This window comes from Triticum dicoccoides, chromosome 1A (genome assembly GCF_002162155.2).
Source record: "Triticum dicoccoides isolate Atlit2015 ecotype Zavitan chromosome 1A, WEW_v2.0, whole genome shotgun sequence".
Lineage (NCBI taxonomy): Eukaryota > Viridiplantae > Streptophyta > Magnoliopsida > Poales > Poaceae > Triticum > Triticum dicoccoides.
The window spans coordinates 197,374,476-197,386,710 of NC_041380.1; positions in this window are offsets into that span (position 1 = coordinate 197,374,476).

Here is a 12,235-nt window from a genome sequence, read left to right on the forward strand (position 1 = left end):
AAGCCGTGCCCGTGGTTATGGGTAGATGGGAATTTGTTAATGTCCGGTTGTAGAAAACCTGAAACTTAACTTAATTAAAATGGATCAACCGCGTGTGTAGCCGTGATGGTCTCTTCTCGGCGGAGTCCGGGAAGTGAAGACGGTGTTCGAGTTATGCTTGAACGTAAGTAGTCTTGGATCACTTCTTGATCACTTCTAGTTCACAACCGTGCCTTGCCTTCTCTTCTCGCTCTCATTTGCATATGTTAGCCACCATATATGCTAGTGCTTGCTGCAGCTCCACCTCATACCTTTTCCTACCCATAAGTTTAAATAGTCTTGATCGCGAGGGTGTGAGATTGTTGAGTCCCCGTGACTCACAGATACTTCCAAAACTAGCTTGCAGGTGCCGATGATACCATGCAGGTGATGCAACCAAGCTCAAGGAGGAGCTCGATGAAGATCTTGTTCATTGTGTTGTTTCATTTCAGTTGATCAGTAGTGGAGCCCAGTCGGGGCGATCAGGGATCTGTAGCATTAGGGGTAGTCTTCTTTTATTTTGGTTCCATAGTCGGACCTTGATTGTATCTGGATGTTGTAATGCTATTCTTATGTTTTGTGTGAAGTGGCAATTGTAAGCCAACTCTATACCTCTTTCTTATTCAGTACATGGGATGTGTAAAGATTACCCCTCTTGCGACATGCCTACAATGCGGTTATGCCTCTAAGTCGTGCTCCGACACGTGGGAGATATAGCCGCATCGTGGGTGTTACAGAGACAAAGAATATTCCCTTGGACCGGAGCACCCGGAGAGGTACGTTGTCGTAGGTGCAAACCTCGACAGCAAATAGGAAGGCGAGCTCGTCGATTTCCTCCGAGAGAATCGGGACATCTTTGCATGGTCCCCCAAAGACATGTCGGGTGTCCCGACGGATTTCACCGAGCACAAGTTACATGTCCAGCCTGATGCCAAACCAGTCAGGCAGCCCTTGCGCCGCCTGTCAGAAGAGAAGAGTCATTGGAGAAGAGATAGCCGGGCTGCTAGCAGCCGGCTTGATCATGGAGGTGTTCTTTCCAGAGTGGCTGGCCAACCCAGTCCTTGTGTTGAAGAAAAACAAGCAGTGATGTATGTGTATTGATTACACCAGCCTCAACAGAGCATGCCCCAAGGACCCGTTCGCTTTGCCGAGAATCGACCAAGTGATAGACTCCACAGCCGGATGCGAGCTGTTGAGTTTTTTGGATGCATATTCAGGATACCACCAGATCAAGCTGAACCCGACCGATAGACTGAAGACCGCCTTAATCACACCGTTTGGAGCCTTCTGCTACTTGACCATGACGTTCGGCTTGAGGAATGCCGGCGCTACATTTCAACGTTGCATGCAGAAGTGCCTCCTCAAGCAACTCGGCAGAAACACCCACGTTTACGTGGACGATGTGTTGGTGAAGACGGGGAAGCATGGAACGCTGCTAGAAGACCTCAAGGAGACCTTCGAGAACCTACGCCGGTTTCAAATCCACCTCAACCTAGGGAAATGCGTCTTTGGAGTACCAGGCGGCCAGCTTCTTGGAATCCTGGTCTCAGAATGCGGCATAGAGTGCAACCCTATGAACATCAAGGCCATCGAGAGGATGGAAGTACCCACCCGACTGCTGGATGTGCAGAAGTTAACTGGCTGTTTGGCATCCATCAGCCGATTCATTAGTCGGCTGGGCGAGAAGGCTCTTCCCCTGTACCAGCTCATGAAGAAGACCACTTTTTTCGACTGGAACGACAAGGCGTAGCTTTTCTCCAGCTCAAAAAGATGTTGACTACTCCACCTGTTCTGGCGGATCTGGCTCCTAAGGAGCCCATGCTCCTCTACATCGCCGCCACCAGCCGAGTGGTCAGCACAGTCATCGTGGTAGAGCGCAAGGATGAAGGCAAGGCACTACCAATACAGAGACCGGTATATTATTTGAGTGAAGTGCTATCGACCTCCAAGCAAAACTACCCCCACTACCAGAAGATGTGCTATGGCGTGCACTTTGCCGCCAAGATATTGAAGCCGTATTTTCAAGAGCACCCAATCATTGTGGTCTGCACAGCTCCACTGGCCGGGATCATTCGAAGCTGAGATGCTTCGGGCCGAGTGGCCAAATGGGCCATAGATTTGGCCCCCTACACCATCTATTACCAGCCTCACACTGCCATCAAGTCACAAGCGCTGGCCGACTTCCTCGTCGACTGGGCCGAGACCCAGTACTTGCCACCAGCGCCCGATTCCACCCATTGGCGGATGCATTTTGATGGTTCCAAGATGCACACCGGTTTGGGAGCCGGCATCATCCTCACCTCTCCCAAAGGTGACAAGCTCAAATATGTGCTACAAATCCATTTGCCGCCTCCAAAAACGTCGCCGAATATGAGGCACTCATTCACGGGCTCCGATTAGCCGAAGAGCTCGGCATTCGCCGAATCCTGTGCTATGGTGACTCTGACTTGGTGGTCCAGCAGTCGTCAGGCGATTGGGACGCCAAAGATGCAAACATGGTGAGATACCGCTTCCTTGCACAGCAACTCAGTGGATATTTTGAAGGGTGTGAGTTTCTCTATGTGCGAAGAAACGACAACGAGCAAGAAGATGTGATGCGGAGCATCCTACGAACATCACCATGTCAAGAGTCCGTTTCCCAAGTGACACGTTCAACATCCACTTCACATACACAAAGGTGAATCATCTCCTTTATGCGTGTTCACTTGACCCCTTTGAGGATGGTATACTACTTGACACTCCACTCGCGTACATGCATAGGTATTGTCGGAACAGAACAGACGATGAGGAGGAGTGCGAGTGCAAGTGTATAACTACACCATCCGCGAGGGAAGCGTGGAAACGATGACGCAAGAAGAAGAGCTGTCGAAGAAGCTCCAGCAAGCGGACGTCCGGACGACACCAGACGTCCGGCCCCCACCTGACGACCGGTACATCTACACCCAAGCAATTCAGCGGAAGACCGACGACACCAGACGACCGGCGACTGGACGACCGCCAGCCACCGAACGTCCGGTGCCACCTCAACCGAGCCAAAGTGTGCGCAAGTGCGGCGACTACCGGACGTCCGGAAGCCCACGAGCCACCGGACGACCGGTCCCTAGCGGACATCTGGTACCTATCTGCGTATAGAGATCGGGCATCAAGCCCATGTAGCCCTCTACCACTTACCCCTTCGTGGACCTAGACTATATATACTCCTCCACCTCCTCCTAGTTGGGGTTAGCTTTGGTTTAGCTCATACTTAGAGATAGAGCTTCACTCATCCACATCGGACCTACTCCTCTTGAGAGACCGCGGCCTCTTTGGAGAAGATCCCTTTGGATTCAAGACCTCCTTTTGGAGAAGAACATCAAGACCTCCTCACGGAGAAGACCGGCTACCTTTGTATCGTCCGTTGTTGACTTTGGATCTTGTATCTCACCTTTGTGTTCATCGGTCTAGCGCATGTGTGATCTATTCTTGTTGGTTGATTGATTCTCTCGTGTTTCCTCTTGTGTTTTCCCCCGTTTTCCCCTCGTGTTCTTCGCATTATTGGACGGGATCCGCTCCTTTCGTGAAATATCAGCCCCAAAGGGTTCCTACCCTACATCATCTTGGTATCATGAGCCATGTTGATCATGATTTTGGAGCCTCCCCCACCGTTTTCTAGCCTTCTTTTGCTTCATTTCGTCCTAAATTCGAAAATCCCCACCAAAAATAGCCCCCATTTTTTTGTGATTTGTTGGTTTGATGATGTTTTGTTGATTTTGATTGATGGATTTTCTTGGTTTCAAGTGGATCTAGCATCTCCCCAAGTTTCCCCATCTTCCATCCATGAAATCTCATCAATTTTGACCCCAAAATCCGCAAATTCCGCCCAAAATCGCATCCCGAATCGCGAATCTGGAGTTGACCCCGATACACCGGACGTCCGGAGCCGCAGGAACCACCGGACGTCCGACCTTACCGGACGACCGGAACCCCCTAACCCGAGCAGAATCAGCGGATTTCCGACCTGACCGGACATCCGGCGACCGGACAACCGTTTTTTCCGGACATCCGCAACCTGTAGATATCAACTTCGGCTGATTTTTGTTTCGATGTTATTTAGCTCGTTGGAAAGCTCTTGACATCCCCCCTCACACAAAAATACCACCGACATCTTTTGACTCCATTAAATTTTGACAATTTTGGCATCTTTGCCTAGGGCTTCCACCACATCATCCTCTACACCAACACCGACTCCCGCAACCTAACCAATATTGATCCCCATAGCATTAGTGGTTGCTTGAGGAGTGATTTGAGTCTCCTAAGGTGTTTAGGCTACTTAGGGCCGGTTGCTTCTTCATGAACCACCACCACCACCACCATAACTTCCGCAGAGTTTTCCCCACCTCACACTCCCGCCACCCCGACTTAACCCTTTTTTTGTGTTGTGAGTTGTGTCTCCTAAGGTGTTTCGGCTACTTAGGGACTGTGCTTCCAACTTCGATACCATGTATAGTTCACCACCTTACCCTCCATTTCTGCATTGCGTATTCCACAACCCATCATTGCATTTCCGCAATCCCATTGAACTTCTACAACCACCACCGCATTCCCACTACCACCATTTGGCATTTGAGATTTTGAGTTTGCGGTTTTTCCGTTTCCTAAGGTGTTTCGGCTACTTAGGGACGAGTCTCCATCATCTTGGTATCTCCATCAAGATCACCGCCACTCATCATTGCCACGGACAGTAACCTCCATATCATCTCGATATCGTGGTATCCCTCCATTGTATATTCCCTTGCCATTGCATTAATAACCCCTAGCCCATTTTGCGTCACTTGCCTATCGAGACTAGCCATTTGAATATTGCCGACAATGTTACTTGTGCACATTAGTGATCTACAGCATACATTGCATACATACCATATCATATTGGTATCATATCATCTCGTGTGCCTCAAGTTTGTTCCCGCATTTATACAATTGCTACCTTGGTTTGTGCATTTTGCAAAGTGGTCATACAAAAAAAGAAGAGAATAAGCTTTTAAGCAAAAGAGAAAGAGCAAAGAAGCTTGTAAGCAATAGCCATAGCATCCACCACATTGCATAAGATTTTCATATCCGATCATCTTGGATCAAACACCGGGAACCATACATACATAGCATACTTGGGATAGAAAGTTTATCTATTTTGCATCTTATAGGTTGTGCACAAGTGTCGTATCCGCCTAGTGAGCAATCGTGCTAGCGTCTCTCTTGAGTTGTGCAACACGAGCGTTTTCCGTGGATTTCACATTTTGTGCTCATCCTTGGTTACACGACCCCATTTATCTATCCGTGTGTGTGTTTCTATGTGCCACATATTGCTATTGGTCTACTTGTTTCACTTGCGAATTTGTGAATCCCTTTCAACATTATTGACTCTTGCTAACATTTTGCATTAAATTTTTGTGCCACTATCCTCACCGAGCTCCACCATAAGCCTTATTTGTGTAAGTGTGAGAAACCGACAAGAATTGGTACCAATTGTGCTATTTCCTTGTCCACATTGGAGTGATCATTGATCCACTTTCAACTTCGGTCAAGCTACATTTGGTATTCGTTCTTCTCTTTCTACCACTCACATTTTTCTCTTGGAGTGATGGATAGGCAAGGCATTTCATCTTCGGTCTACAACAATAACGACGAGTTCGATGCCGCGAACAACTCCACCGACGCCAAGATGCATGCTCAAATGGAGGAGATCAAGGCCCTCATCAACTCCTACAAGCGGTCGTCCTCATCTTCGAGAAGACGCTAAAGAGCACATGTCTCCGAGCTACCATCTCCGGCAAAATCAAATCGGCATCGACACCATCACCAACAAATACGTGAAGGTCAAGAGCTCAACACCAACAACTGCTCAACGACTTCGCCATCTCCCTTGGCATCTTCGCCAAGTGACTTCAAGGAATCTTCGCCTATGGACATACGGCATATTCACCCACAAGAACGTCAAGAGAAGCTCCCCAAGCTCAAGTGCGAGACTTCCACGAGTTACTACGACCTCGACATCGACTATGAGATTCCTTTCTATGGAAGTCAAGAACCCGAGGAGTATCTCGAGTGGGAGCGTTTGATGGACGACTACCTCAAGCTACATCAAGTTCCTCCCGAAGATCAAGTGAAGTGCGCCAAAAGGAACTTCCACGACTACGCGTCCACATGGTGGCTTCACGCATCTTCGGAGACCTACGGCATGAGTTGGCCCAAGACGAAGAGAGCTTTGAGGCGAGAGTTTGTGCCTCCAAACTACATGGAACAACTTCTACGCCAATTGGAGAACACCACCCAAGGATCCAAGTCCGTCGACGCGTACTTCAAGGAGATGAAGATGGCCTTGCGACGAGCCGGCGTGGACGACCCCATTTTGATGAAGTTTCACTTCATGATGGGATTACACAACGACATCTACAAGACGATCTTCCTCGAGAACTACAAGTCCCTCGACGACAACTACATTGGTGCTCTCAAGGCGGAACAAGAACTCATGAAGGCCAAAGATTCTCCACCCAAGCTCACTTCGCGATGACCAAGCTCCATGAGAACGAGCATGAGGCTAGTACCACCACGATGTCCAAGCCCGACGAGCTCCAAGGCGATGCTCCCAAGTTCGACTTCACCGCCATCCCTCTTTATGGCATTGAGGATGCCGAGTCTACTTCGACTCTTTTTCAAGATGGTGCGGTGACGACTACGATTACGGACACCATCAAGGACCAAGCATTGGAGGCGAGCGATATGGCGATGAGCAAGGATGATGCTTCCATCTTAGGAGGCGAGAGTGATGATGTGCCATCTTCGGACTTCATCCACGGCGACAACAACGAGATGGTTGAGCATCGGATTTTCCCTTCGACCACGGCGACGTATGATGACTTGAGTGACTTGTGCCACCATATTGAGAGTGAGAGTGACTTCACCACTAGCCCCATAGATGTGTTACCCCAATTCCCATGTGAGGAGAGCCACAACCCCCACCACTTGAGTGAGATGAGTGAGTCCACCGTACGTGAGATTGAGTGCACCTATTTTGTGGGAGTGAGATAGTTGATAGGTCATGTGAGGCCACTTTTAACACTAACGACTTGACCTCTACCTCTATTGTGTCTTCTCATTTGGTTCTAGGTCCCTTATATGATGACACGCCGATTCTCGATGACTTCGTCCTACCTTTGGACAAGACGATGGCCATGGTGGAATATGATGCACCCCCTACATGGTTTCATCACAATGATGATCTTGACCACCATTCGGTCTTACCCACCTCACCTACACCACGTGAGTGGAATGACAAAGGTAACATAGGTGAAGGTGATGCTCTTGTCCCACTAGTGGACTGTAACGCCCTCGATGCGGCTATATCTCCTACGTGTCGAAGCACGACTTAGAGGCATAACCGCATTGAAAGCAATGTCGCAAGTAAGGTAATCTTCACAACAACCCATGTAAATAGATAAAAGGGGAAAAAGGTACATAGTAGGCTTACACTCGCCACGTCACACAAATACATGAATAACATTACAATCATCCAATACACTCATGGTCCGACTACGGTACCAAAATAAAAGATCAAGCCCCACATGCGACACAGTCCCCGATCGCCCCAACTGGGCACCACTACTGATCATATGGGAAAGACACATAGTAACGACGAGAGTCTTCATCGAACTCCCACTTGAGCTCAAGCGCATCGTCTGGAGCGGTATCATCGGTCCCTACATCTGGTTTGGAAGTAAACTGTGAGTCACGGGGACTCGGCAATCTCACACCCTCGCGATCAAGACTATTTAAGCTTATAGGTAAGGCAAGGTATGATGTGGAGCTGCAGCAAGCGACTAGCATATATGGTGGCTAACATACGCAAAAGAGAGCGAGAAGAGAAGGCAAAAGCATGGTCGAACAACTATGATCAAGAAGTGATCCTAGAACAACCTACGTCAAGCATTACCCCAACACCATGTTCACTTCCCGGACTCCGCCGAGGAGAGACCATCACAGTTACACACGCGGTTGATTCATTTTAATTAAGTTAAGTTTCATGTTATCTACAACCGGACATTAACAAATTCCCATCTGCCCATAATCGCAGGCACGGCTTTCGAAAGTTCAAATCCCTGCAAGGGTGTCCCAACTTAGCCCATCACAAGCTCTCACGGTCAACGAAGGATATTCCTTCTAGCGGGAAGACCCGATCAGACTCGGCATCCCGGTTACAAGACATCCTCGACAATGGTAAAACAAGTCCAGCAACACCGCCCGAATGTGCTGACAAATCCCGATAGGAGCTGCACATATCTCGTTCTCAGGGCACACTCAGATTGTCCAAACTTCCGGTAGGCCAGCCCAGAGGTGCCCCTGTTGGCCACCGGCGGCTGACGAGGTGGACCAACACTCAGAGGAGCACTGGCCCGGGGGGGGGGGTTAAATAAAGATGACCCTTGGGATCCGGAAACCCAAGGGAAAAAGAGGCTAGGTGGAAAATGGTAAAACCAAGGTTGGGCATTGCTGGAGGAGTTTTATTCAAGGCGAACTGTCAAGGGGTTCCCATTATAACCCAACCGCGTAAGGAACGCAAAATCCGGGAACATAACACCGATATGACGGAAACTAGGGTGGCAAGAGTGGAACAAAACATTAGGCAAAAGGCCGAGCCTTGCACCCTTTACCAAGTATATAGGTGCATTAAGATAAACAAGATAATATGGTGATATCCCAACAATAAACCATGTTCCAACAAGGAACGATCTCCAATCTTCACCTACAACTAGCAACGCTATAAGAGGGGCTGAGCAAAGCAGTAACATAGCCAATCAACGGTTTGCTAGGGCATGGTGGGTTAGAGGTTTGACATGGCAATTTGGGAGGCATGATAAGCAAGTGGTAAGTATCATAGCATAGGCATAGCAAAAGAGTGAGCATCTAGCAAGCAAAGATAGAAGTGATTTCGAGGGTATGATCATCTTGCCTGCAAAGTTGTCAGAGTTGACTTGATCCTGGTAAGCAAACTCAACCGGCTCCTCGCTCGCGAACTCGTATCCCGGCTCTACCCTAACAAGACAAACAAGCAAAAGGAACACAATCAACCACGTGCAATGCTCAAACAACATGATGCAAACATGGTATGCTATGCGGGATGCGATATGTGATGCATATGCAAGATTTGACAAGGAATGATTGAACCTGGCCTCAACTTGGAAATCCAAGAGTGCCACTGGAAAGGTGAGGTGATTTCAGTTGAAATCGATATAAAGATCACTTTAATCGGATGCTTGGTTTGGAAATGGCAAGCAAAACAAATATGACACCGGTCTGCGATAATCAGCAAGTAGCCATCTAAATGCAACAATATAAATATGCTACAGCACTCAAACATGGCAACAAAATACATGGCAGGGATCCACTCATGAAGCTTGACAAAAGATGAACACTGAGATACGGCTAGTTCATCCATTAACAGGTTCAAACAAGCATGGCAAAAGTGCAAATGATAACAGGTTTCAGACTTGGTGAAATTAACACAAGTCTGGAATTTAACATCAGGAAGCACACTTTAGAGCATGAAAACTACATGCTACATGAACTTAACATGGCAAGGCAAGGCATGGCATGAAGCTACTCAAAGCACTTAAGAAAAGTCCCTTAGTGACCTTGAGCCAAAAGGGATCAGAAAATACAATTGCAAGCATGTGAACATGGCAAAAACATAAACAGATTACAGACTTAGTGAAAAACTGGAGCATGCAAATCAGTTAACGAGTAGGCATGTTGACGAGCTCGATGCACTCACTACAGAGCATGGCATGACAAACTAAGCATACACCCATCAAGAATACATATCATAGAAGCTAGACATGGCAAGAACAACAACATAGCATGCACGGATCAATAGCAACATCCTCGGCAAAATCGCTAACTTGTCAACAATCTGCCAGGATTAACGATATAGCAAAAGTAGAGCTTGATTGACTCAAGCTAGGGTGCTCCATAAATGCGAACAAAGACATGGATGGATAGAGCACCACAATATTAACAAATCATCCTTACTGATCATCCTCAAAAGAGGCACGGATCACTAGGAAACAACATGAACATATGGCATAACAACAAAATCAGGACAAGACTCATGTAGATCTCAGGAGCATATCATGAACACATTAATCATGGCAAAAATGACAAATATCTATTTGATGAAACAGATCTGGCAAATTTATCACATAGCCCTCTTCCAACAGCATTTCGGGCATCAAGATGAGCTCAAATGAAACTGATGGAATGAGATGAAATGATGTACTCGTTGAGACGAACATTTTGATATGCTACACGCGCAAATAGGAGCTACGGATGCAGAGATACGACATGATGAAGATTGCTAAAAAAATAGGATTACGGGGATCAAAAGTCAACCGTCTCAACTAGATCTCAGATCCGGCGCACGGTACTATAGCGGCACGGCTGCCGAGGTTCGCCGGAGATTGCGGACGCTGCCGGAGTCAGACTTCGGGATCGCCGGAGTCGAGGGAGGCCGGAGAGGTGGGCGCGCGAGGCCGGGCGGCGAGGGGCGGAGGAGAACGGCGTCGGCGTCAGTGGCGGCGGCGGCGGTCGGCGCCGGAGCCGGTTGGCAGAACAGGAGGCGGTGGTGGTCGGCGAGCCGGCGGGCGGCGAGCAACGGAGGCGCAGTAGCGCGGGCGACGCGGTGAGGTCCCAGCGCCTCGGGCGCGTGTCGGTGGGGTTGGGCCGCGGGGGTTCCCCGCGGGCCGGCGCGGCTTGCGGCAAAGGGAGCAGCGAGGCGACACATGGCATGAGCTGAGAGGGCGCAGGCAGTGGCGGACGTTGTCCGGCACCGGCGGACACGTCCGTCGCGGGAGAGGAGCGGGGAGCTAGGGTTAGGGTAGACTTGATCCGAAATTTTTGGGGAGGAGGCCTTTTTATAGATAGAAGGAGCTAGGAAGCTCAGAATGAGGAGCGGTTTGCGGCCACGCGATTGCGATCGAACGCTCTAGATGATGGAAGGGTTTTTGGTGTGTTTTGGGCCAAATTGGAAGGGTGTTGGGCTGCAACACAAATGAGGCCTTTTCGATCCCTCGGTTAACCGTTTGAGTATCAAACAAAGTCCAAATGGTACGAAACTTGACAGGCGGTCTACCGGTAGTAAGTAACCCAAGGCCGCTTGGCAAGTCTCAGTCCTATCCGGAAATGTTTAACCCCCACACACAAAAAGAGGTAGAAAGGACCACCGGATGAGATAGGAGCGCCGGAATGCAAAACAGACAACGGGGAAAATGCTCGGATGCATGAGACGAACACGTATGCGAATGTAATGCACATGATTACATGATATGAGATGCATGACAAAGGCAACAACACACGGAGACAAAAACCTGACACCGAGGAAAATAAAATAACTTAGGCCGGAAACGGCAAGAGTTGGAGTACAGATAAGGTAAATAACATCCGGGGTGTTACAACACTCCACCACTACGAAAGGATCTCGTCCCGAGATCTAGGACTGGAAAAACGCCGGTACTCAGAACGGAGGTGATCCTCGCGTTCCCAGGTGGCTTCACGGTCGGAATGGTGTGACCACTTGACTTTGAGGAAGTTGATTGACTTATTGCGAGTCTTGCGTTCAGTCTCTTCAAGAATAGCAACTGGGTGCTCACGATAAGAGAGGTCTTCTTGGAGATCAATGTCTTTGAAGTTGACGGTGCGGTCAGGGGTCTTGAAGCACTTGCGGAGCTGAGAGACATGGAACACGTCATGCACATTTGCAAAGTTGGAGGGAAGCTCGAGTTGATAGGCGAGATCGCCTCTCTTGCTGACGATCTTGAAAGGACCCACGTATCTAGGGGCAAGCTTCCCTTTGATACCGAAGCGATGAGTACCTTTCATTGGAGAGACGCGGAGGTAAACATGGTCTCCGATCTCGAAAGCCAAATCACGATGCTTACTATCATAGTAGCTCTTCTGGCGCGATTGCGCTGCTTTGAGGTTATCACGAATGACTTTGCACATCTCCTCTGCCTCTGTGATTAAGTCATTTCCAAGAAGTTGACGTTCACCGGTCTCTGACCAGTTAAGAGGAGTACGTCACTTCCTGCCATAGAGAATTTCAAATGGGGCCTTGCCCGAACTCGCTTGGAAGCTGTTGTTGTAGGAGAACTCCGCATATGGAAGACAATCTTCCCACTTCATACGAAAAGAG